At 44.3% G+C, this 27738-nt stretch overlaps 1 protein-coding gene across 3 annotated transcripts in view; it reads left to right on the top strand.

Annotated features, from left to right (window-relative positions):
• Nucleotides 1-27738, top strand: part of LOC144680599 (calcium uniporter regulatory subunit MCUb, mitochondrial-like) — a 104518-nt gene that overhangs the window by 2963 nt on the left and 73817 nt on the right. The window lies entirely within an intron of this gene.

The raw sequence follows: 27738 nt of genomic DNA, 5'->3' as shown, positions 1-27738 counted from the left end.
TCCGGCAGGGAGAGAGTTAACAAGCTGCTAACTTCTGAGCTGATACTGACACATTGAGAGGCGCTGCTGGGTCTGTGTCTGAGCTGAATTAAAATAAAATATCTGATCCAGGCACTGCGTGAAAAACAACCCCATTTATTTATTTATTTAACATACATTCCCACCCTCCCCAACACCACAAGCAGCTGCATTCGGGGCTTTACAATTGAAAAAGAAACTTATTTCCCATGAAACGCCAAAGACGAACGTATGAACTTCCGTGCGTGCAGTCAGTAGTTAGAGAAGCAACATGCCACCAGTTTCCCGGGAGTCCATCTTTTTTTTTACAAATAAAATGTATTTGTCAGGAAGGGGACTGGATGTTGAAAACAGCTGTAATAATAATTACAGCCACAATGCTGAGTTTAGGATATCCAGGCATCATGTTCACTAATGCACCGAATATGTGCGGTGATATCAAAAACGGCTCGTCTCAAAGTCCAGCAGCTTTTATGCTTAGACTTTTAAAGCATATCAATGTACACCGAAGTGGATTAAAATCAGTGCAGCTAACTGTAAAACTGCTGCCAAATCCCAAACGAGAAGGCTCAATGTAACTTGAGAAGAGAATTTACTTATAAAATGGATATCAAGATTTACCCGTGTCAATTTGGCACTGTCTCACGCCCTGGGTATTTCCGCATTTGAATCTCACTCCGAAACTTTAAAAAACACGGGTTTAACATGTTGTTAAGACATGTATTAGGCATTTTTTTTTAGTTTTAAATGACTGCTTATTCCCCATTGTAATAAAGAATATATAAAGTCCCTTATTTACCAAATGGAGCTAAACAAACCTTTTCTTCCCTTGAGCTAAGGTGTGACAGAACTTTGCAAAACTAAGCAGTTGTATTTGTTGCCTGAATGTCTAAAACATGTATATGTCAATTTCTACCTGCATAAGGAAGCAATCCAAACGACTTTCTATTTTAGAAAGTAATTTTCAGTGTAGGGTGAAATTCTGAGATATTGCACTGCACTTTGTGCTAATTTTAATCCAACTAAAAAATCAAATTTTAGCTTTTTTTTCTAAAAGTTTGAAATCAAATGATGGAAATAGTGCACTTCCTGCATCCAAGCAAGTAAATGCCCTCCCAAGTGCTAATATTTAACTTGCGTGGGAAGAATTCAAAGGCAACATCACGAGATGTTCTAGAGTGGTTTAGGATGGCTCATTCTAATTTTCTGACTATATTAAAAAGCACTCTGCCTCTTCTCAGGAACTGTACGCTCACACCCAGGCTGAAATCATGAGCATATCACAAAACAAACGTGTGCTTATATCTTACCACTCTATTGCTTGTCTGTACAGGTACATAGTGTGCCACTAAGCTGCTGAAAATGCCACTTTTAACTCAAAGGATAAACTCATTTTAAAGGTTTTTTCATCCCTCCCTTTTGTCTTGCCCGAGAACAAGTACCAGACTCCACCAATGACCTTTGGAACTGATCCACCCGAAACAACATAGATACTGGAGTTAGACATACAGAGCCTGAAGCCTGTTCTGCCATTCACTTAGGCCCTGGCTGACCTGTATGTTAACTCCATTTACACTTCTTGGTTCTATAAACCTTAATACCTTTACCTTGAAATTTTCAATTGACTTAGTGATAGCGACCACAACATGGTACAATTTAAGTTTGTTATGGACAAAGAAATAGACAAGTTGCAAAAAATGTTTTGGATTGGGGGAGAGCGGATTTTAGTAAAATAAGGCAGGATCTGGCCAAGGTAGACTGGGAACAGTTACTTGTGGGGAAATCTACAGAGGAGCAGTAGGGGGGAGGGGGCATTCAAAAAGGAAATGGGGAGGGTACAGGCTCAACATGTTCCCTCTAGGGTGATAGGAAGGAGTAACAAGCCCAGAGAATCATGGATGACCAGAGATATTTGGGATACGATGAGAAGGAAAAGAGAGGCTTTTAGCAGGTACAAGGGAAGCAAATCAGCGGAGGCATTAGTGGAGAACAGAAAGTGCAGGGTGGAGCTTAAGAAAGCAATTAAGAGAGCAAAGAGGGGATATGAGAAAGCTCTGGCTGGTAAAAGTGAGGAAAATCCCAAGATATTCTATATAAGTGTATCAATGGGAAGAGGATAACCAGGGAAAGAGTAGGGCCCATTAGAGACCAAGGGGGCAATCTATGGGTGGAGCCAGAAGACATCGGTAGAGTGTTGAACGAATACATCACATCCGTCTTCACCCAAGAGAATGAGGATGAAGGTATGGAACTCGGGGCGAGAGACTGCAAGGTTCTTAAGCAAATTGATATAGGGAGTGACAAGGTATTGGAGGTGTTGGCAGACTTAAGTAGTCAGATCTCCAGGTCTGGATGATTTGTGTCCCAGGCTGCTGAGGGAGGCAAGGGAGGAGATCGCAGGAGCTCTGACCCAAATTTTTAATTCTTCTCTGGCCATGGAGGAGGTGCCAGAAGACTGAAGAACAGCTAATGTAGTTCCGCTATTTAAGAAGGGTTGTAGAGATAAGCCAGGGAACTAGAGACCAGTGAGTCTCACATCAGTGGTAGGAAAACTATTGGAGAAAATTCTGATGGAGAGAATCTATCTCCACTTGGAGAGGTAAGGTTTGATTAGGGATAGTCAGCATGGCTTTGTCAGAGGGAGGTCATGCCTAACAAATTTGATTGAATTTTTTGAGGAGGTGACCAGGTTTGAAGATGAGAGTAGTGCAGTTGATGTAGTTTATATGGATTTCAGCAAAGCCTTTGACAAGGTCGCACATGGGAGACTTTTAAAGAAGGCAAAGGCACATGGGATACAGGGTAATTTAATAAGGTGGATTCAAAATTGGCTTATTGTAGGAGACAGAGGGTGATGACAGAAGGATGCTTTAGTGACTGGAAGCCAGTGTCCAGTGGCGTACCACAGGGATCTGTGCTGGGTCCCCTTTTATTCGTCATTTATATAAATGACATAGATGACTATGGAGGGGGTAGGATTAGTAAGTTTGCAGATGACACAAAGATTGGCTGGGTGGTTAACAGTGAGGTTGGGCTATGGGAAGATATAGACGGGATGGTCAAATGGGCAGATAAGTGGCAAATGAAATTTAACCCTGAAAAGTGTGAGGTGATACACTTTGGAAGGAGTAATTTGACAAGGAAGTATTCAATGAACGGCATGACACTAGGAAGTTCTGAGGAACAAAGGGACCTTAGCATGTGTGTCCATAGATCTCTGAAGACGGAGGGGCATGTTAATGGGGTGGTGAAAAAGGCATACGGGACACTTGCCTTTATCAGTTGAGGCATAGATTACAAAAGTAGGGAAGTGATGTTGGAGTTGTGTAGAACCTTGGTGAGGCCACAGCTGGAGTACTGTGTGCAGTTCTGGTTGCCACATTATAGGAAGGATGTGATTGTACTGGAGGGGGTTCAGAGGAGATTCACCAGGATGTTGCCTGGGATGAAACATTTAAGTTATGAAGAGAGGTTGGATAGACTTGGGTTGTTTTCGTTGGAGCAGAGAAGAATGAGGGGCGACCTGATCGAGGTGTACAAGATTATGAGGGGCATGGACAGGGTGGATAGGGAGCAGCTATTCCCCTTATTTGACGGGGCAGACACGAGGGGACATAAGTTCAAGGTGAGGGGCAGGAGGTTCAAGGGGGATGTGAGGAAAAACGTTTTTACCCAGAGGGTGGTGATGGTCTGGAATGCGCTGCCTGGGAGAGTGGTGGAGGTGGGTTGCCACACATCCTTTAAAAAGTACCTGGATGAGCACTTGGCACATCATAACATTCAAGGCTATGGGCCAAGTGCTGGTAAATGCTATTAAGTAGGTAGGTCAAGTGTTTCTCACATGTCGGTGCAGACTCGATAGGCTGAAGGGCCTCTTCTGCACTCTGTGATTCTGTGACTTAGCCTCAGCAACTTTTTGGGAGAGAGACTTCCAGATTTCCACTACCCTTTGTTTGAAGAAGTAGCTCCTGACCATCACCCTGATGAATTCAGCTTAAGTTTTAAGGTTACACCTCCATGTTCTGGCCCCTCCCACCAGATGAAATAATTTCTCTCTCAGGACCAGCCCAACCACCATAGGTAGCTGTGTAATAGGCCAGATTTTGCTCTCAAAATAGCAGTGAGGCTAATAGCTGTTATTTATGTATCAAAGTTACAGCAACCTTTAGGTGAGGGGCAGATACATGGTTAAACACTGAATTATGCCACTCTGCTATTGGCCTCAAAATCAGCATCTCCCAAATGGGTCTTACCATTCAAATGCATTGAGTGTCATGAAGATGTTACATTTGTGCGATAGATACAAACTAAACTCGCTGCAAAAAAAAAGACATTTTGTCAAAGCTTTTTGTCTTGCACTCATCAGGACATTCGCAAGAATACCAGTGTCAGGAGAAACAACAACTTTATACTGTATGAGAAGAAAGTGCTGATTGATTGGCAAGTGGACTCTGATTGGTAGAGACATTGACATCGGGAATGCACCAGTTAATGGTGACTGACAGTTAACTGCCAAGCATTGTTTGAAATTTTAAACCGTCAGCTTGACTCTGATTGGTCAAGGCATTGCCCAGAGGATGGCTATCACGTATTTGTTTAGCTGAAACAGGCACAATGAGTGTATATGTTCTTTCTGTCTGCAAAGAACAGGGCCCTGTGTATTATATATAGCTTCCAGTATACACAAATGCGCCATACTGCGAGTGCAACTGACAATCTTAAATTGGTTGTCAGTATAATTTTTAGCACACCGGGGATTATTTAGCAAGTGTTGTCCAACCGTGGAATCACAACTAGTGTTGGACACTATTTTGAGTTTTACAAGCACGGGCTGGCTGGGTACGGTCTGTACCTTGCCCGTTGAGAACAGCAGCTGGGACGTGCTGTTTGATACGATTCACCAGTCTTTGGGATGCACAGCCTATGTACCTAGTATCACACTGGTGCTAAAATTCATATACCATATTACTCATTTGTGTGATAGGCAGAACATCATTTTGGCTTGTCGGCAGCTTCCACATTGGCGGCAAATACCACTCGCGCTGCTACTACACAGTAACAGCGTGAAACAGCTAGCTTCACCTGTTACTCAAATTTTTGAGATACCTTGCCTTTCCAGGGTAATCTGAGGTAGACATAGGCCCATTCATGAGTTTGAGCGATATACTGCGTGACATGGTCTGATCAGGGTAGCCATTCTCCCAAAGGATGTCTTTCATGCCCCCTATTTCAGCATCAAGCTTGCATGGTGGGCAAATGCCTTGGGCCCTATTTACAAGGGTGCTGATGAGGCCAATATTATAGCACGTGGAATTGTAAGAATCCCAATGCGTGTGTTGACCAGTGGTTGCTTTGTTCACTCAAGTCCCAGATGCCCTGTTTGCCTCACTGCAATGTTATCAGCTCGTACTTTCAGTGATCTTCCATTCCAAAAATTAAAAAGCTTGGGAGGACAAATCTAACTAACGACAGACACTATTAAATGCCTTGCTACCATAACTGGGTCACTGAAACAGGCACCTTGATTTCTTCACAACAACATTGTGCAGTGCAGTACCTCACAATGTGGGACATGGCCTGTGTACTCCATCTCCCATCCCCATCTGTATTTCATTACTGGTTGCAAGCCATGCCTACCATACAATTTCAGTAAGTATAAACAGGCATGGAGAAGAAATCAGAACATGTCTGCCTGTTCAAACACTCCTTTCGTTACTTGATTGACATTGAAGATTTCAGTTTAGAGCAAATCAGTAAACTGTTATCCTCAGGCAGCCTGCTGAGCAGTTGAATACTTTACTGACTCAAATGTTGCTGCAGAACAGTATCAGTGTGCGCCATTAAATAGACTTGCCTTTGCATGTTTAGGTTGATACTTTTTTTGTTAAAAGGGTATTTAGACTTGAAATGATGTGACTGAACTTATGGCAAGTTTAGCTCAGATCTACTGAAGCACTCTATGTCCATATGCAGCAAGACCTGGACAATATCCAGGCTTGGGCTGACAAGTGGCAAGTAACATTCACACCACACAAGTGCCAGGCAATGACCATCTCCAAAAGGAGAGAATCCAATCATCACCCTTTGATGTTCAATGGCATTACCATCATTGAATCCCCCACTATCAACATCCTGGGGGTTACCATTGACCAGAAACTGAACTGGACAAGCCATATAAATGCTGTGGCTACAAGAGCAGGTCAGAGGCTGGGAATCCTGTGATGAGTAACTTACCTCCTGACTCCCCAAAGCCTGTCCTCCATCTACAAGACTCAAGTCAGGAGTGTGATGGAATGCTCCCCATTTACCTGAATGAGTGCAGCTCAAACAACACTCAAAAAGCTTGACACCATCCAGGACAAAGCAGCCTGCTTGATTGGCACCACATCCACAAACATTCACTCCCTCCTCCACCAATGCACAGTGGCAGCAGTATGTACCATCTACAAGATGCACTACAGAAACTCACCAAGGCTCCTTAGGCAGCACCTTCTAAACCCATAACCACTACCATCTAGAAGGACAAGGGCAGCAGACACCATCTGGAATTTACCCTCCAAGCCACTCACCATCCTGATTTGGAAATATATCATCATTCCTTCACTGTCGCTGGGTCAAAATCCTGGAACTCCCTAACAGCACTGTGGCTGTACCCACGCCACATGGACAACAGTGGTTCAAGAGGCAGATCACCGCCATCTTCTCAAGGGCAATTAGGGATGGGTAATAAGTGCTGCCCTAGCCAGTGATACCCACGTCCCGTAAATGAATAAATAAAAATCCCTTAACCTTCCTTGTTCCGCATAATTGAAGTTCCTGATCCCTGATAAGATTCTGATTAATCTCCTCTGTACCCTTTCTAAGGCCTTCGCGTCTTTCCTGAAAGTATGGTGCCAGAATTGTCCACAATACTTCAGTGAGGCCTAACCAATGATTTATAAATTTCTAACATGATCTTTGCTTTTATATTCTATGTCTCTATTTATAAACCCAAGAAACCCATATGCTTGTTCAGCCACCTTATCCATGTGTCCTGCCACCTTTAGGGGATTTGTGTATAGATGGACACCAAGGTGTCTTTGCTCATCTACATGGTTCAAAATCACGCCATGTATAATATATTGTCCTTCCATATTAGTCCTCCCAAAGTGTATCACTTCACCTTCTTATTTAACTCCATCTGTCATGCTTCTGCCCTTTTTACCATCGTTTCTATGTCATCCTGAAGGCTACAACTATCCTCATAACTATCTGATGCTTCACCAAGTTTTCTAGGCGATGACCACGGTGACAGTAATTCAGCAAACCTGATCTTGGTATTGATTTTATTGTAGGGGTTGGGCTATCATAATTACCTGTTCAGCTTTGCCAGCAGTGGTCCCTGGAGCATCTTAAAAGCTGCACTGAGTTATGGTGGGATTGGTTTAAGCCATTATTTGCTGGAATTTCTGCTCTACAATAACCTTATACTGTAGATGATCATAAATTTTCAGAAAATTTGATTCCAAAGTGCATGGACCTTGTGGTTCTCGAAAGCCATGTCAATTTAGATTCTCTATTCTCTCCTCGCCTTCTCCAATTCCTCTGTCCTCCCTCAAGTAAAATACTATCACTGTCAGAGTAGAATAGTGTCATGTCAGTGCCACTTATTCATAAGCCCATGAGGAAGCATGCTTGCCAGCATGGAAAACGATTAATTTTCTCTTCCTTAAATCACTCTTTCTGCCCTGCCCTGCAACCCACACCCCCTACATCCCTTTAAACAAGACTACAAAAAAACCCTGAGGCTTAGTGGCCTTTGACTGTAATTCAAAGCATTATGAAAATGTTGCTGTAATTTTGCAGCCATTGAGCTACAATAATGAGTTTAGCTGCATTTTTAAGCGGTATAATGTCCTTTGATTCTGATTTATTTGACATGATGTGTTAAAGTATTGCCTGAGGCACTTGTATTGTTACAAGCCCAACTCTGAAGATCATCAATCCTTGTGTTTGGGTAGGGGAAGAGAGAGAGAAGAAAAATTACATAGTAAGGACTTAGAACATTCATTTTCTCGTACTTTGGTTTTTGGACACTTGTATCCATTAAAATACTTGGCTTAAATAAGAGCAAAATACTGTGGATGCTGGAAATCTGAAATAAAAGCGGGAAATCATGGAAAAACTCAGCAGATCTGGCAGCATCTGTGGCCAGAGAAAGAGAGTAAATGTTTCGAACCTGTATGACTCTTCTTCAGAGCAGAAGCGAGGTAGAAATGTGATGGGTTTTATAACGTTGAATAGAGGGCCTGGAGCAAAATAGAAGGTCAGGGATCGGCTGGAAATCCGGAGAGATTTGACAAAGATGTCATGGACACGAGACAGAGGAAGTGGTAATGCTCATGTTAAAGGCTGAGGTAGGTGCTAATAGTGGCATAAAGGTCAGATAGCAGAATGTGTTAGCAGCAGAACTCATTAACAGTATAAAACCCATCAGATTTCTATTTCTCTTGAGGGCTCTGCAAAAGAGTCATACGGACTCGAAACATTGGGCTGAATCGTCCCAGATTAGCATTAAGTGCGGTATCGGGCGGGTAAAACATTGTTTTACCCGCCAGCTGCAAAGGCGGCTTTCATGCCGCATTGTCCCGAACCCACCACGTTATTTACGCACTCGTGAGAAACATGCCGTTTCCATGGTGAGCAGACTCTCATTCACCCTCCCACCATCACCATGGTGCTTCATCACGCCAGGTGCCATATTTAAAGTCCAGCCGTGCGCACACAATTCAGTGCTTCCAGACCATGAATGCAACAAGGAAGACATGACCCTGAAAGGCAAAAAGCAGCCCCTCCCTCAGTTCAGCGACATGTCACTGGAACACCTTTTGGACACAGTGGAGGCTTGCTGTGATGTCCTCTATCCCACTCTGGCCACAGGATGGGCAGCAAACTCATTTATCCGGCTTGAGAGGCAGTGGCGGCGGTGGCAGTGGTGGTCAGCGCTAACGCCCTTCAAAAGAGGGCAGCCATCCAGTGCCACGAGAGGGTTAATGATCTCCTCCGTTCCACCAGGGTAAGTCGCTCTTCTCATCACTCTCAACTCTCTCTCTCAAACCCATCACACATTCACAGGGCCCTCACTCACTGCCAGTTCAAGAGACATCACCATTCACTCTCTCACATTCACCGTGCATTGCCCTCATCCCGTTCATGGCACTACTCACCACTCATACAGGCCAGGCATACTTATCATCCGGCCTGGCAGGCATCCTGATTACACTTTCTCTATTCATGCAGGACAAGCTGGCACATAACAACAGGGAGAGGTCACAGACCGGTGGTGGAATGCCTGAGATCAAGGTCCTCACGGACTTTGAAAACAGACCCATCCAGCTGGCCGGCGATGACTGGGACCATTCCTGTGCTGATGGTGAGGTTGGCTCTGCTCTACCAAGTGAGGATCCAGCAGTGCAACATCCATCAGACAACCATGCTGTGAGTGATGTGTCCTGTTTCACAGGCCGTTGCCATGCACTAATTATCTCTCCTTGCTTTCACAGGTACATCTGGGAAACAGCTGACACAGCCCATGACCCAGGGCCTCCAGACAAGCCCCGAAGAAACCTCTGAAGAGGAATCTGAAGGCATCCTCCTTGAAATCCCGTCACAGTGATCACCCACACCTTTCACCAGTGAAGAGAGACACACCTCAGTGGGACCTAGCTTTACAGTAGCCTTGGGATCGCACCCTCTGGTGAGCACATCGCACTGTCTGATCCACAGCAGGCGGAGGCAGGGACCTCCCAGGTGTCCGGCACTCGGAGAACTACTAGAGCCAAGAAATCTGCTGAGTCCGTGTCAGATGAGAAGCCTCTGGACTCAGTCATACCTCAGCTGCTGGAGCTACAAAGGCAAGCTTGGGGAACATCAGGAAGGGATGTCCGCTGCACTCCTCAGATTGCAAGGCATGAGGAGACCGTCCGCCTTCAGCCTGAGGTGATAGAGCTGGCAATGCAATGCACCGAGGACAACACTGGCAGGATGGTGGCCTCCATTGAGACCTTGGTCCAGGACGTCACTGCTGCGCAGGCTCAACACCATCACTGATGCCATCATTGGCCTCCAACAGTGTGTAAGCAAGAGGGGTGCGGGGCAGCTCGATTGCACTCCAGCTACCTCTTCTCCTCAGGGAGTCAGCCTGGAGTCCTCGGGAACCCATAGAGAGGAGGATCAGCAGGTGCACACTCCGGGCCCATCCATCCAGGTGACTGCGAGAGTGTCCGCCCCATCCAAATCCATTCTTCCTGTGACCTCTGTAGTTCCAGCTCCACAGGCCGAGGAGGGTGCCACTGCCACACAGCAGGACCCTGAAAGCAGGCCAGGGCCCTCCAAGTATCAGCCCTCCAGAGGACGCCAGCCAAGGTCATCACAGACAGGGCATCACAGTCAGCAGGCTGCCTCCACCTCCGCTGTGGATGTCAGGGAAGCACCAAGACGTAGCAGAATGTTAAGAAGATGTAGTTGCACAGCCTGGGCTCCGGGTGTTAATCACTTGTACATAATGGTCACTATTGTCAATAGACTCCCAAGAATATCTCCCTGCCTATGGCTCCTGTTCTGATGAGCAGTGTTCTTGTCACTCAGATGTGAAACCTGGTTATTGCACAAGGTAAAGGCAGGTGTCTCAGTCCAGGGCCTCTTCCCGGTGGTCTCTGCAGCCTTCGGACCAAAGTGATGGTCCAGCCTCACACTCACCGGACACATTACTGATACCTGCACCTTGGAGGTGCTGGCCATTGCTGCCAGAATGTCGTGGGCAGGAGTCACAGAGTTCCATCATTCTCTCTGTGTGCCCTCAGCACCTTTAAGGTAGGGCTGGCCCCCATCACACCAGCATCTGTGACCAGTGATGCTTTGCTCCAGTTCCTGAAGGGCTCAGGTGCTGAGGGCGGTCAAAGCATCTGACGCTTCTAAAGTTTCATGGCTGTGTCTCTATGATATGACTCAGATCACAGAGCTGCCCTCGGTCAGACATTCTCAGAGGCTGTGTGAAGGTTTAAGGAGTGTCCTCACTGCATGTCATCATCCTCCTGCAATCGAGCGACAATTAGGGCGTCCACTAGGCCCCCATGACAGGAACATCCTCACACAGGGTATTCGCGTTGCATAAGCCAGACTGGAGTCAAACATTCACAGATGCAAAATGTGAGGATCTATGGGGTCACCTCACTGCATGTCATCATCATCCGCCATAAATCTAGCAGCTATGTGGGACTCCTGAGCATACCTGCCTTCTCTAGCCAGTGTGAGGGCCTCATCCCCATCATCATCACCTCCGAGGACCTTCTCACCCTCATCCCCATTGACGTCCTCCTAATCAGAGGAGACGTGCAACTCCTCCATCTCCTCCTCAGCCAGCTTGTCTCTCCGTTGCAGTGCCAGGTTGTAAAGGGCGCAGCAGATGACAATGATGCATAACAACCTCTGGACTGTATTGCAGGGCTCCACCAGACCGGTCCAGACACTGGAATCTCATCTTCAGCATCCCGATGGTTGCTCCACCAAGCTGCGAGTTGCAGCATGAGCCTCATTATACCTTCACTCTGCTGCAGTCTGAGGCCGCTGCACAGGTGTCATCAGCCATGTCCTCTGTGGGTAGCCCTTGTCCCCAAGGAGCCAACACTGAAGCCTCTGTGGACCCTGGAAGACGTCAGGGATCTGTGACCGACTGAGGATGTCGGAGTCGTGCACACTCCCTGGAAACTGTGTGTAGACCTGCAGGATGCGTTTATGGTGGTCACATACCAGCTGCACATTCAGTGAATGGAACCCCTTGCAGTTGATGTTGTTCACTGTGTGTTGTGACGGAGGTCTGAGCGCCAAGTGAGTGCAGTCGATCGCACCCTGAACCTGTAGGAAACCTGAGATCCAGGCGAGTCCAATTGCTCTTGCATCCTGGCTGTCCCAGTCCCGGGCAAAATGCACAAAATTGTGTGCCCTCGCAAAGATGACATCCATGACCTCAGGGATGCATTTGTTGGTGGAGGCTTGTGATATCCCACAGAGGTCACCTGTGGAGCCCTGAAAGGAGCCACTGACATAGAAATTGAGCAGCCAGGTCACTTTCACAGCCACTGGCAGTGGATGCCTTCCATGTGCCTGTGGCACCAGTAGCTGGTAGATGTGAGTGACCAGTTCCCTAGACATGCGCAGTCTTCAGTGACACTGGTTCCTGGTCATCTGCAGGAATGAAAGGCAGCATCTATCGACTCTGGGTGTCACTGGGCGCCGACCAGTGACAACTCGCTGTGGCTCTTCGGCAGTGTGTGCGGGAGCCCCGGCCACCCCTTCTTCCTGAGGTTGCTGCTCCTCCCTCTACACAGCCAGGGGCCTCAGTAACTCTCTCCTCCATCGTCTTCGCTCTCTGTAGGCCATCAGGCACACAGCTAATTCACCAGGCTCCATGATCCTGATGTGCTCCTCCTGCAGGATGAAAGAGAGAGACACGTGGTTAGTATGGGTTTACTAAGAACCTGTCCTGGTTAAGTGTGAAGGCCCCTTTTGCTTCCTGGAGAGTGCTGGCCACCACTTGGATGGCCAGAGTTTAGCGCGCTGCATGGCTGCCCGATACCCCACCCACCTCAGCCCTGCTCCACCCGACCGATTGGTGGCAGCTTTGCCCATTGGACTGCATGCTGTGCTCTCAGCTCAGGCACAGAATTCTCCAAACCCGCACTGCAAGGCTGCACTGTTAAGCTTGAACCATGGACGCGACTGGTTCAAACCGGGATGCTGACATTGCAAAGGGCTATGAACGCCTCCAGCATTGACTACTCCATGGCTAGCTTTAGTGAGGAGATTGTACAATGCATGCAGTCGTCCAAGTGTTCTGCAGCCCACTAAAATGTTCATGGATTTTCAGTCTGTGCCAAGGGAGTGAAAAGCTTTGGAGCACTTGGTGGCACTTTGACGCCTCTGCATTGCTTGAGTGGGCAGAGAAGCTAGAGGCCCAACTCCAAGCATGTCAGTGTGGCTGCATCTAACTGTCTCAGTGGCAGAGGAATGGTCACTTTATACAGGCTTACCTAATGTGTGGCCACTTCCCTCACCCACCCTACCCCCACCCTGAATGCTTGTGCTGTATATTCAACAGCAGGGCTCCCCTTAACCCAGGCCCCCCAAAACCCCTCAAGCTTTAAGTCCAACAGGCGACCCTGGTGAACGCTGCACGGTGTTACTGTGTACTCACCTCCGGGTTCCCCTCAAAGTGCAGCCCACCGAGTGCACGCCTTTAATGTGCCGCTATGAAACACATCAGCGTGCTTTCCCGCTGAATTGGATGGACGATCCAGCTGTGGGGGTGGGGGGTGGGGGGGGGGTGGGGAATGATTCCTGCGGGCTGGCCTAATAATTATACGCTAATGTATTACAATGAGGCTCCCATGGCCTGATGGAGGGAAACGTGGCCCACCATTGGCTGGCTGAGCGGACAATCGCAAACTGGTTTCACGCCGTTGAAAAACCAATCGCGCCATATTGTCAACTCACGCCACCAAACACACCCGATGCCGGCGGGCATGGAAAATTGCACCCTTAACTCCATTTCTCTCGCCACAGATGCTGCGCTTTTCCAGAATTTCCTGATTTTATTTAAAATAATTAGCCCGCTGTTTATTGCATTAAAAACTGTTACTGATTGCTAATATTTTGTGACTGCATTGAATACAAATATAATTGGCGTGGATTTAAATTTGTCGATAATCTTTAATTTATATAGTTGGACCAATGATAACGTGCCCATCTGATGCAGCTGTTTCATTTCAGAGTCTTCAAACACCATTTTTATCCTCAAATTACCTGATGATCTGAATCATCTTTTGTTTCCAGCTTTGACCAGTATGAATATAGCCGAAAATCTAATCGCTGACCCCAGTTGGGATATGTTCCTTACTGGAATTCATGTAGGATTTAGCTAACACTATCAGTAAATTGGAGGACAGAAGCCAAGTTTTTTTTTAACTGGTAAAACGAACTTCACTCTAGCAACTAATCAAATTTATATATAATTAAATCATTGACAGCAAAGGCATTATTCATATATTTTAATTATGTGTTCTAAGTTTAGGCTTTTCCCAGTTTAAAATAATGCGCAGCAAATACTTCCAGTAGACATTTTTCAGGTTTTTCTTTCTGATATACATAAAGCTACTGTTGCTTGAAATATCTTGACGTACAGCCTCTCACAAGGATACATGAGCCAAATGCTTATGGGGTCCTTCTGTGCAAACACCAGAAATTAAGACAGTAGTGTCAAATGCAAAGATCCTAATGCTTTAGATACCTTTTAATTTCTTTGAAGATAGGGTTGCTGATCAAATGGTCAGGGTAATAATAACTATTTTGATATGTGATGATAGCATGATTTTGTTAATTATTTCTGATTACGCGCATCATAAATGCGGCCCAGTGGAAAGCTAATATAGTGAGCACAGATTGTCTGGAGCCTTAGCTAATTTAATGCTTCAGTTTCAGAGGGTTTCTAAGATGAAACACTTTTATAGTGCACTCGTATCATCAAGTGCCTGAAGTCCTGCCTAATTGGCAAGAATTGTGTATCAAACTGCCATGACCTGCTAGGACTGACTGCTGGGGAGGTCCAATTTTCATGAATTTTGCTGATTCTGTCTTAACAAGCTCTCGCAGTTTTATATTTGACTTGCAGCTGGCCGCATGAGACATACTTTGGCAGCATCAAGCTGGTTGAAAGCACTTTTTAAATGCTCGATCTGATTTTAATTCTATTGCCAGATGTTGGGCAAAGCATCTCGGGAAACCCACTTTAAATTTGAAGAAAGCCTGTGTAATCCAGCTTGGGTCACAGGGTGCCACAGCCTTTAATCATAGCTAAAGTAAATGCCAAGTGAATTACTTATAATAATATGACGCAACAGATTGATTATTTTAAACAAAAATGTGCATGCTATGGCCTCAGTGACTCACAAGGTTGATCTGGAAAGAAGGCTGGTGATTTAATAAAAGTGTATGTCCCAATAGCCCAGCTCAAACCTCTCAATTTGTAGCCATGGTTACTTTAGCAGAACTGAGAAGGCACCGTACCCAGAGCACCATCTCAAGCAGCTTCCCCACACCATACCCAACTACTGCCACTAGCACCCCCCTTCCCCCCCACCCAAACAATTGTTACTGCTATTAACCTTCTGTCTTTAAGAAACCTGGATGTTGTGCAAACCTACAGGCAATAATCTAATAATCACAATGTAGGCAATTTTCCCCAGGGGTCACAATTGTGCATGCACAAGCTTTCATTTATTTTAAGCTTTAAATAAGCTCCTTGGCTATTTTATGGTGCATATTTATCTTCCAGTTTTAAACACTACCTGCTTGGCATAAGACTGGTTCCAAGGGTCCAGTTTAGGTCACTAAGACTGAATATGATTTTTGACCTGGCCATGTTACTAGGTCAAACTCTGACTATATTTTTTGGGTCAATATTTGGAACCCAAGTTAGTTAAGCACCCATTGTGGTGACTCTGCAGCACTTGAAGATTTAAAGATAGGTGTGATAGATAAAGGCAAAATACAGCAGATGCTGGGAATCTGAAACAAAAACAGAAAATGCTGGAAAAACTTCAGCAGGTCAACAGCATCTGTGGAGAGAGAAAAAAACAGAGGTAACGTTTCGAGTCCGTATGATTCTTCCTCAGAGCCAGATGAAGAAGAGTCATACGGACTCGAAACATTAGCTCTTTTTTTTTCTCGCCACAGATGCTGCTGACCTGAGTTTTTCCAGCATTTTCTGTTTTTGTTGCGGTAGATAGAGTGCTGCTTAATAAGTTTCACACATGTTTGGGTTCACAGCAACTTCAGGTTAATATTAATACACTGTCCATGCCATCTCGCAAGCTTGATGCTAATTCTTGGTTACTGCCATCTACAATCACAAGGTAAATATGGATGAGGGAGGTTACCTTAGCCCATCCTGGCAGAAGGACCCTGCAGTCTTCCCCCGAGTACAGCATTCATTTGGTTCCCAAATGATGCCAGGGTTTATACTTTCAGCACTCTACCTGCAACTCCATTCCATGTTTTCACTAGTTCAGTGAAGAGGAACTTCCTGACATCAGTTCCAAATTTACCTTCTGCTGGTTTGGGCCTGTGTCTGCCTTTTCTGTCCTCATGGTTCAGTGAAATAGTTTTCTATATCTACCTTTCCCATGCAATTTCTACTTCCAAAAGGTCACCTTGGTCAGCTCCTTAAAAATCTAGAAAGCCCAATTTTCTGTGGGTTTTTTTTTTCTTGTAATTCATTCTTATGCTGGAGGCCAGTCTTGTGGTTCTTTTCTGGATTGCCTAGGGCAGCTGACTGGTACCCTGGTGTCTTGATGACCAAAACTGGACACTCCTCCATGTGTGGTCTGGCCAGTGTGCCTTACAGTTTAAATATGATTTCTTGTTTTGGCTAGCTGGTTTAGTGCTGCGCTTGTTTTTATTGCTGAACAATGATGGACATGTAGAGTGCTGAATCTTCCGGCTTCACCTCTCATTAGTTCAACACTACACACTCAGTAATTAAGTTGCTTACTTTTCTTCATATACACAGTACTTTACACTTTGTAATAAATATTAGCAGTATGTTAATTATATTGTTAGGAGCACATATAAATAGGGGACCTCTGCAGCCGATGGGCACTGTGGGATTGGAGTGCTTACTCAGCCCCCAAAGCAAAATTTTAATTTGACATAATAAGGTTCTTTTAAAAAAAAATCTCATTTTGTTACAGTTCCCCTTTAAGGTTGTATCACTTTAATTTGATTTGTTTATTTAACTTGACCTGTTCACAGTTACAGCTATGCTTAAAAGAGTATAAATAGGGGACAGCTGTGATACTGGGAGGAGAACTGAGACTGAACAAAGTCAATAAACTCTGTCAACAAAGAAAAGCCCTGCATCTTGGTTTCTGCTTCACTAACCAGCTTGGATATTATTAACATTAAATTCTATCTGCTATGGCCCTATGGAGCATTGTGGGATGTTTTATTATGTTAAAGGCGCTAAGTCAATGTAAGTTGTTAGCCTGCAATTTTGACCAGCTCATTTGGTAGTTCCCAATCTGCATAATGAAAATCAAGCACCCCTTCCCAGCTTGGTATAATCTGACAATTGAATAGCCTTCATTAAATTTCTGAATTCAAGTCATTCGTATATATGTGTAGCTGGTGAAGGAGCATGCCATGCACACTTCGATGCCCTACTGTGTGCGTATATAAAGGTAGTGAGGTTCTTAATGACAAGCTGACAATATCGCTGAGTTAGTGCAATAACGTTGGTTCAGAATTTGTATGTTTTTGACAGTGAACTGTCAGTGTTCACAGTCCCCTTTGCACCTGACCGCAACTTCAGGGTTTAACACAAGTTGCCTGTAAGAAGGCCAACTTGTGGAAGGAGAGATACACTTTACAATTTATAGTTTAAGGAGGCACATCATCTCAAATATTTAGGTCAACTAGACTTTTTGTTATCTTTGTAACATCTAGTCTTGACTATTTGTGTATTCTTAGGTTTTATCTCCCTGTCCCTTCCTGCTATTCTACGACCCTCATTCCCCATATTACTATTATACTGCCCTGCCTTGAATTTGCCGCATCTACCCAAGCTTGATCCCTCACCACCCCCCCCGCCACCCCCGACCGCCTTGTTTAGTTTAAAGCCCTCTATACCTCCCTAGTTACGTGATTTGCAAGAGCACTCATCCCAGCACAGTTCAGGTGTAGACTGTCCCAACAGTACAGCCCCCACTTTTCCCAGCATTGGTGCTTGTGCCCCATGAACCGTAACCCACTTCTCCCACACCGATCTTTGAGCCACACATTCATCTCTCTAATCTTATTTGCTCTATGCCAATTTGCACGTGGCTCAGGTAATAATCCAGAGATTATCACTTTTGAGGTTCTGCTTCTTAATTTGGTGCCTAGCTTCTCATACCGACAATGCAGAACCTGCTTCCTTGTCCTGTCTTATGTTGTTGGTACCAACATGGACCACAGCAACTGGATCCTCGCCCTCCCATTGCAGAGCAGGTTAAGAGGAGATTTGGTAGAGATGCTCAAAATCATGAGGGGTCTGGACAACTAAATAGAGAAACAGTTCCCAATGGAGGAAGAGTCCAGACCAGAGGACACCAATTTAACTTTGCAAGGCTATAGGAGCAAGGGCTGGGGAGTGGGACCAGCCGTGTTGCTCTTGTAGAGAGCTGGCATGGACTTGATGGGCCGACTCACCTCCTGTGCTGTAATTATTATAATGATTCTAAGCCCAGATTAATGCAGAAATCCTGAAGTTGCAGTTTGTTGTTCACTGCTCTGCTGTAGGGAATGTTGAGGTCCCACCACCCTGCCTCAGAGCCAGCAATCAGCTGATCTGATGACACCTTACTCTTTCCACACTCAATTCATTGTTATAAACTCTACAAAAGGTTAAGCCTTGTTCAGTAAGGTGTAACTGAGTTTTTAAACAGTAGTCTGAATAATAACTCCTGCTGAATAACTGACCTGCCCTTAAGAGATTTGGTTGCTAGTACCTTTCATTTCCTGATTGGCTGTTCGTAAGAATTCTTTAAGGTGACAGCTGTGGCTCAGTTGGTATTATTCTCATTCCTGAGTCAGAAGCTTGTGCCCACTCCAGCACTTGAACACAAAATCTAAGCCAACACTCCAGTGCCGTACTCAGAGACTGCTGCACTGTTGGATGTGCTGGCTTTTAGATGGTACATTAAACTGGGGCCCTGTCTGCCCTCTCGGAGGATGTCAAAATTCCCATAACAATATTTATCCTTCTGTCAACATCACAAAAACACATTATCTTGTCATTATTACATTGCTGTTTGTGGGAACATGCTTTGTAATAATTAGCTCCTGTGTTTCTTACATTAACACAGTGACTGCACTTCAAAAGTACTTTGGTAGCTGTGAAGTGTTCTGGGATGTCTTGTGAAATTTACTATATAAATGCAAGTCCTTTTTTGCTTGGTGGCTTACACAGCTTGATCTCTGCAAGTTGAGAATGGCAATTCACATTAAATGATGCAACAATCGATTGTACATAAAGAGAATTGAAGTTCTCACCACAGAGATCTTTTGATCTCTCAGCGAGACTTACCTCGAGATCAGCCACAAGCCTTATTGCTGTGTTGCTGCTTGCAAAATGTGGAACATTGTGTATAACATGTTGGCAGAACTGTGTTGCATTCTTTATTAGTTTTTATTTATTCACTTATCTTGTACATACAAGAAGCTATATAAATTTTATTGACTCCTGAATGTGCGTTGGTCCGTCTTGCACTGCTGTCTTGAAGGACTGATGCATCCTAGTAACACTAGTTTGTAAAATGCGTATAGTTTGGGTGAGGCTGTGAAATGATATCATGGTTATCTGATTAGTGGTTACAGCAGAAAATGGCTGGCTTGTACTGCCAATATTTTGCATATATTTAAATGGGGAATGCTGCTGGTAAGTTGTGCTTTTTTCTTAAAGCAGTTTCTCCTTTTGAGAGACAGAATTGTCTTAAAATAATCCACATTGGGAAGAGCTGAAAATTCTGGACTTCTATTCAGAAGGATTTTGTTTGAGTCAACCACATGGAAGGAGGCCATTCGGCCCATCAAGTCTATGCTGGCTCTCCAGAGCAATCCAGTCATTCCCCCATTCAATCCCCATAACGCTGCAAGTTTGTATTCCTCAAGTACCCATCCAATTTCATTTTGAAATCATCGATCGTCACCACTTCCACTGCCCTCGTAAGCAGTAAGCTCCAGATCATTTCTGCTTGCCATGTTTAAACAAAAATTCTTCTTCCCCCGCCACCCACCAAACCTCTTCCCAAAACATTAAATCTGTGTGCCTAAGACCTTGTACAATCAGCTCATGGGGACAGCTTTTCATTGTCAATCCTATCTAAGTCTGTCATAATCTTGTACACCTCTATCAAATCTCCCTTCAATCTCCTTGGAGCCAAGGAGAATAGCCCCAGTTTCTCCAGCCTAACCTTCCCTAAAATTTCCCATGCCTGGAACTATTCTGGTAAATTTTCTCTGCACCCTCACAGGACCTTCATATCCTCCCTAAAGTGCAGTGACCAGAACTGGGCACAATACTCTAGCTGTGGTCGAAGCAGACCTTTTATGAAGTTACTGCATTACTTCTCTGCTTTTGCACTCGATGCATCTATTTATAAAGCCCAAGATCCCATATGCTTTGTGAACTATTCTCCCAGTATGCCCTGCCACCTTCAGAGATCTATGCACAGGCCTCTATCCCTACACACTCTTTAGAACTACATAATTAAGTCCCTCCCTATGCCTTCTGCCAAAATGCATCACATCCCATTTCTCTGTACAAAATTCCATCTGCCGTTTGTCGACCCATTCTGTTAGCCTATCTATGTGCCGTTGCAGTTGATTTGTATCACACTCACTGCCACATCTCCAAGTTTGGTAGCATTGGCAATTTTGTCATTTTACTCTATTCCAATATTCAAGTCACTTTTATACCCTGTATATCCTGTTATGAACAGGGGAGGAGAGATAAACTGCAAGTCCCAATTCCTTCCCCTTACGATCCGTAATCAGTGTGGTTGTTTTTGAAAAGTAGATGCGTGTGTTTCTAAACCATCTTTAACAGTGGTCAGTTTAAAGAAACAACAGCAGACTTTCATGGGTTTAAAACTAAAGATTATTTATTCATACACTCACTCCAAAAAAGGCTGAACACTACATCATTCACATTCCACACATTCAAGAAAGAAAGATACAATTAAAGAAGATAGTGAACTTCTAGAATAGTTAACAGTCCACGTGTTTAGCTCATTGTAGGAAAAATAGCCTTTTTGGGCCCATGACACAGGAAGCCTCTTCCACTCTTGAATTATAGTTTAGCTGGATTCAAATAGCTGAAATCAGATATCCAGACTGTTGTAAGATTTCCTCAAAGAGATGAATTTTTCAGCAGGTTTTGAAGTTGGTTACTTGGTTTTCTTATCAGGAGGTCAAGTTTCTGTACTTGTGGACTTAAAAAGGAAACAGGCTGGGAGACTTTACGATAGTGTAGCCTCCAGGCTTTTACAGGCAGAGATGGTGTCTCTGCAGTTGCCCAGATTCCTGCCGAGTCTTTAGATAAAACTCGTTATCTCAAGCCGATTTCAATCACATGACCTGTACTGGCATCGTCCATCCAGCATCCATCACTATGCAATAGGAGATAGATGGTGATCTTTCACAATTAAGGCTAATTAGTCTCTCCAGCTTTCCTTTGTTGAATTGCAAACCTGGAGACATAGCCTCAGAGTCCATTGACTCTGAGTTTTGAGTAAGCTTCTTATGGCAGGCTTGAATTCCACTGAGGGGTGCTGTCTACCCCAAGGGATGTCCCCTGCCCTCCACCCAGGGTGATTCAATTAAAACCTCCCAAAAGCTTGAGCTAGTCTTTTGAATAAACAAAAGTCACTTGGCAGTTTATTGGTGTCCATTTTAAATAAAAGACAGTTCCATAAACTTCTATAGGACATGCCTTCGCTGGGCATGACAATATAAAAAAACAAGCACTGTCTACTATCCTCCAGTCTGAAAAACAACCATTTACAATGATTTTCTGTTTCTTTTTCTTAAGTCACTTTTTTTTTATCCAAGTTGACATTGACCCTCCTATTTCAAAGGTTTTGTTAACCAATATTTTGTCGTACTTTGTCAAACACTTCTTAAAATCCATGTAAACAACATCCACCACATTCCCTTCACCAACCTTCTCTGTAACATCATCAAAAATTCAATTAGATTAGTTAAGTATGATCTTCCTTTTACAAATCCATGCCAACTCTCCTAAATTAACTCAAACTTCTCCAAGCATCTGTTAGTATTTTTCCCTGATTATTGTTTCTAAAATCTTGCCCACCACTGATGTTAAACCAACTGGCCTGTAGTTACAGAAGTGTCCTTACACCCTTTGTTGAGCAAGGGTGTCACACTTGCCAATTTAATCCTTTGGCAATTCCCCTGTATTTGGGGAGAATTGGTAGATTTTGGAAAGCACTTCTGCTACCTCCACTCTCCCAATTCATTTAGCTACCTTGCATGCAAGCCACTCGGACCAGGACCAGGCTATTTATCAAGCCTAGGCATGGCCAGTCTTTCCAGTACATCCTGCCTACTAATCTTCACCCCATCCATTACTGCCACTATCCCTGCTTCTATTGATATTTTGTAAACATCCTCTTCCTTAGTAAGCGTTTTAACTTGCCCTGCGCCTCTAATTATACATCACTTTGTTTTTTATAGACTACACCCTGGCTTGCTATTTCTATGCTGGTAGATTTTCCGGTTCCCTTTTGTGTTAACTGTCATTCAATGCTATTCTCTCTTTGCCAACCTTGTTTTTTGCTTCACTTTCCCTTTCAACTTACTTTATTTGGCCTGGTTCTTGCTTGGAGAATTCACCTGACAGGCATCATACACCCTCTTTTAAAAAAAAAAATGTTTCATCGTTTTCTTTGCTTCCCTTGACTTTCTCTCTTGCTTGAATGTACCAAGACTCTATCTGGAGCATCTCTACCTTAAGGATCACCCATCATTCTGCTACCATTTTTCCTGTCAGCCTTTAGTTCCAATTTATCCTGGCCTGATCCCCACTCATCCTATTGAAGTTAGCCCTCTTTCAACTTAGAAGTTCTACTTTAAATTGTCCATTGCAATTCTCCACTACTCATCTAAACCTTATCATATGACAATCACACTTTCCCAAGTGTTCTCCCATACACACTTCAGACACTTAGTTCACTTGACCCACACCAGATCCAGCAATGCCTGCTTCCTAGTTGGACTGAGAACATACTGATGAAGGAAGTTTTCCTGAATAAGTTTTTCAGAAATTCCTCCCTGCTCCTTAAGCTTTACTCTAACATTATTCCAATCTATATTTGGGTAATGAAGGTCTCCCAATATCACAATCCTATAGTTTTTCAAGAGTTCCATAGGAGGACATTTATAAGTGTGCATGTATAAGCCCTGTATTATCAGTTCATATTGTTAAGTATAGCAAGGGGAAATATTAAGGGATTGTGTGGCGTTCAACACTTTAAATTAGTTTTGTTTATTTTCCCGCTTAAGTGGTTAATTTCTGCTCCTTTTGGCTCTTGTTTTAAGCCATCCATGGAATCACAGAAAACCTAGATCTTGCGTTTAGTCACAACTTTATGTAATTTAGAGGTTACCTGATCTGTAAATGTTTGCTAATTCGCAGATGGCCGTAACGACTTTAAATTTTTTTATTAATTTGTGTTATGTAAGCATCTCTAGCTTGGCCAGCATTTGTTGCCCATCCTTAATTGCCTTTAAGAAGGTGGTGGTGAGCTGCCTTCTTGAACCGCTGCAGTCCATGTGGTGTATGTGAACCCACAATGCTGTGAGGAAGAGAGCTCTAGGATTTTGACTCAGCAACAGTGAAGAAATGGCGATATATTTCCAAGTCAGGATGGTGAGTGACTTGGAGGGGAACTTCCAGGTGGTGGTATTCCCATCTGTCTGCTGCCCTTGTCATTCTAGATGGTAGTGGTTATGGGTTTGGAAGGTGCTGTTTAAGGAGACTTGGTGAGTTTCTGCTGTGTATCTTGTAGATGGTACACACTGCTGCTACTGTGCGTCGGTGTTGGAGGGAGTGAATGTTTGTGGATGGGGTGCCAATCAAGTGGGCTGCTTTGTCCTGGATGGTGTGAAGTTTCTTGTGTTGTGGGAACTGCATTCAACTAGGCAAGTGGAGAGTATTCCATCACACTCCTGGCTTGTGCCTTGTAGATGGTCGATAGGCTTTGGGGAGTCAGGAGGTGAGTTACTTGCCGCAGGATTCCTAGCCTCTGACCTGCTCTTGTAGCCACAGTATTTATGTGGCTAATCGAGTTCAGCTTCTGGTCAATAGTAACCCTCAGAATGTTAATAGTGGGGGATTCAGTGATGGTAATACCATTGAATGTCATGGGGCGATGGTTAGATTCTCTCTTGTTGGAGATGGTCATTGTCTGACACTTGTGTAGCACAAATGTTACTTGTCATTGCCAGCCCAAGCCTGGATATCATTCGGGTCTTGCTGCATTTGGACATGGACTTCTTCAGTGTCTGAGGAGTCACAAGTGGTGTTGAGCATTATGCAATCATCAGCGAACATCCCCACTTCTGACCTTGTCTTGGAAGGAAGGTCATTGATGAAGCAGCTGAAGATGGCTGGGCCTAGGACATTACGTTGAGGAACTCCTGCAGTAATGTCCTGGAACTGAGATGATTGATCTCCAACAACCACAACCATCTTCCTTTGTGCTAAGTATGACTCCAACCAGCAGAGAGTTTCCCCCCTGATTCCCATTGACTCCAGTTTTGCTAGGGCTACTTGATGCCACACTTGCCAAATGCTGCCTTGATGTCAAGGGCAGTCACTCTCAGGAGTTACCTCTGGAGTTCAGCTCTTCTGTCCATGTTTGAACCAAGGCTGTAATGAGGTCAGGAGCTGAGTGTTCCTGGTGGAACCCAAACTGGGTGTCAGTAAGCAGGTTATTGCTAAGCCAGTGCCACTTGATAGCAATGTTGGTGACCCCTTCCATCACTTTACTGATGATCGAGAGTAGACTGATGGGGCCATAATTGGCCGGGTTGGATTTGTCCTGCTTTTTGAGTACAGGACATATGTGGGTAATTTTCCACATTTCTAGGTAGATGCCAGTGTTGTAGCTGTGTTGGAACAGCTTGGTAGGGGCGCAGCAATTTCTGGAACACAAGTCTTCAGTACTATTGCCAGAATATTTGTCAGGGCCCATAGCCTTTGCAGTATCCAGTGCCTTCAGCCCTTTCTTGATATCACGTGGAGTGAATTGAATTAGCTTAATACTGGCATCTGTGATGCTGGGGACCTCTAGAAGAGGCTGAGATGGGTTATCCACTCGGCACTTCTGGCTGAAGATTGTTGCAAAGGCCTCAATCAGATGTGGCACGACTGCAGAGCTTGGATCACATCTTTTAGTTGTGGAATCGCTTAGCTCTGCCTATCACTTGCTACTTATGCTGTTAGGCATTCCAGTAGTCCTGTATTGTAGCTTCACCAGGTTGACACCTCATTTTCAGTGCTGTTCCTGGCATGCCCTCCTGCACTCTTCATTGAACCAGGGTTGATCCTCTGGCATGGTGGTAATGGTAAAATGTGGGATATGCCGGGCCATGAGATTACAGATTGTGGTTGAGTACAATTCTGCTGTTGCTGATGGCCAGAGCACCTCATGGATGCCCAGACATGAGTTGCTAGATCTATTCGAAATCTATCCCAATTAGCACGGTGTTAGTGCCACACAACACGATGGAGGGTATCCTCAGTTTGAAGATGGGACTTTGTCTCCACAAGGTCACTCCCACCGAAACTGTCATGGGTGGATGCATCTGTGCTTTGGTGGGGATGAGGTCAAGTATGTTGTTCCCTCTTATTGGTTCCCTCACCACCTGCCGCAGACCCAGTCTAGCAACTATGTCCTTTAGGATACGGCCAGCTTGGCCTGTAGTCATGATACCAAGCCACTCTTGGTGATGGACAGTGAAAACCCCACCAGAGTACATACTATGCACTTGCCACCCTCAGTGCTTTCTCCAAGTGGTGTTCAACATGGAGGAGTACTGTTTCATCAGCTGAGGGAGGGCGGTACGTGGTAATCAGCAGGAGGTTTCTTTGCCCATGTTTGACCTGATGCCATGAGACTTCATGGGATCTGGAGTTGATGTTGAGGACTCCCAGGGCAACTCCCTCCCCCTGAATACCACTAGTAACTTTATTTGATGGAAGCTGATGCAAATATTATTGGAATATACATCCAATTCAGAACAAGTGCGAATCTCTTCAACCTAAGAGAACTGAAATCCTCAACTAAGGTATCAGAGATGATGATAAGGGAATTTCTGTTTGCCTGTGACCTATGCCTTCGTGTCACATTGTGAGCATAGCCTTCAACGGAACATGGACTGTTTTTCAAAAGCAGCAGATGACTCTGGGCTAACCTTTGGCTTAAGGAAGACCAAGATACTAAACGACTATGGTTCCAGTGGGTGGGATGTCAGTTGAGTAAAAATTGACTGACCATAGTTGAAAAACTACAGTTTGCTTTATGAATAGTTACTTACAGGACAATGACTTTCGGAGCATGTGCGTATACTACAGTGCACAGTTGTTGATATTGTTACCATTAAGAAAGTCACACTAGCATGACCCCTTAAATTAGATAGCTGATCAGCTAGATCCCCTTTCTGATTACTCATAGGATTAAATAGATCTCAATTGATTTGGCTATTGGTTAGAACAACCTCCGCCCAGTTAAACCCTCCCTTATTCTTCACAATAATTATTATCTCTTTTTCTTGAGGATAATGTGCAATATGGAGGAATAACATATCAGTCATCACAGACGGAAGGAATGTAATCAGTCTGGTTGAAAGTGGTATTTGTGCACTTGGCGAGATAGGACAAGTTGTGCATCTTGATGTAAGTGCCAGAATCTGCCGTGGTTCACAGACTAGGGAGGGATGCCTTACTCTTCACACGACAAGAAATGAGAACTGCAGCAGAAGAATGCCAGCCTCCACTCCTCCCCCCCACTCTCCTTCCCCATCCACTTTTGATAGGGAACACAGTGTTCCCGTATATCTCTGAAGACATATAAGGCTTGAATATATATTTTTTAAGTAATTACCAGCTTAATACCCCAGGTGTGGATGATGTGCTGGGTTGCAGTGTTTGCGAGTCTACACTCTTTCCTCTACCATCAGGCTTTGTAAAGAGGGAAAACGGAGGCCTCATCCTTTAGCCTCCAGTGTAAAGCCAGAACCAGTATATCTGGATTCTGGCCCAGTTTCTCTCAGCTGGAGTTATAGCAGCATTTCAGAAGAGCTGTGTGTTTCCAGTTGTCTGAGTATTCAGATAATGCATTCGAGTGTTCCTCATAACTTCCATTACCAATAGTGAAGGTTACTAGCAGAAAATTTGGGACAAACAGCTTATGCAAAGAAACTTCTAATATGAATATTTTTTATTGCTCTGAGACTTTTGGCAATGCTTTGTTCAATTTAAAATAAGAGTTTAGTTACTTTTTGGTCTGTACATTTATATGTAATGAACTTTGTGGGGAATAATATTATTTGGTTTCCAGGTATTTTCAGTGAAAGGCCTGATTCTGTAGGCTGCAAGAGAAGTAAGTCATTTTTGCATAGATACAGTAAAATAAAAGCAAAATACAGATTTTGAGTCAAATACTCTGACGTCATATTGGACTCGAAACGTTAACTCTGTTCCTCTCCCCACAGATGCGGGGCCAGGCCTCCTGAGTTTTTACAGTATTTTCTTTCTTTTAAAATTAATTTGATGTGGGTGTCACTGGCTAGCATTTATTGCCTATCCCTAATTGCCCCCTTGAGGGCATATAAGAGTCAACCACATTGCTGTGGGTCTGGAGTCACATGTAGGCCAGACCAGGTAAGGACAGCAGAGTTCCTTCCCTAAAGGACATTAGTGAACCAGATGGGTTTTTAGAACAATCAACAATGGTTTTATGGTCATCATCAAACTTCTAATTCCAGATTTTTATTGAATTCAAATTTCACCATCTGCTGTGTGTGGGATTCGAACCTGGGTCCCCAGAGCATTACCCTGGG

Source organism: Cetorhinus maximus, chromosome 1 (assembly GCF_964194155.1).
Source record: "Cetorhinus maximus chromosome 1, sCetMax3.hap1.1, whole genome shotgun sequence".
In the NCBI taxonomy this organism is placed as follows: Eukaryota; Metazoa; Chordata; class Chondrichthyes; order Lamniformes; family Cetorhinidae; genus Cetorhinus; species Cetorhinus maximus.
The sequence above is the reverse complement of the archived record's forward strand: the minus strand, read 5'-3'. Positions and strand labels throughout refer to the sequence as shown.